We start from the raw sequence: 207 nt of genomic DNA on the forward strand, positions 1-207 counted from the left end.
AGCGAGTGCCACATCGCCCGAAAGTAACAATGTTTTCATTTTTTTTTTTCTTCTTCTATTTCTAAATCTCTGCATTGGGGGTCATGGCGCGCAGTTCGTCTTTTTTCGTGTCATCGGCTCTCGATGTGGCGTAGGTGGGGGCTGGTCTCCCCCCACCCCGCCCCCACTAACACCCTACTGTCAGCTCCCCAGTTGCTCTGTCCCCCC

This window comes from Penaeus monodon, chromosome 29, assembly GCF_015228065.2.
Source record: "Penaeus monodon isolate SGIC_2016 chromosome 29, NSTDA_Pmon_1, whole genome shotgun sequence".
NCBI classification, from domain to species: Eukaryota; Metazoa; Arthropoda; class Malacostraca; order Decapoda; family Penaeidae; genus Penaeus; species Penaeus monodon.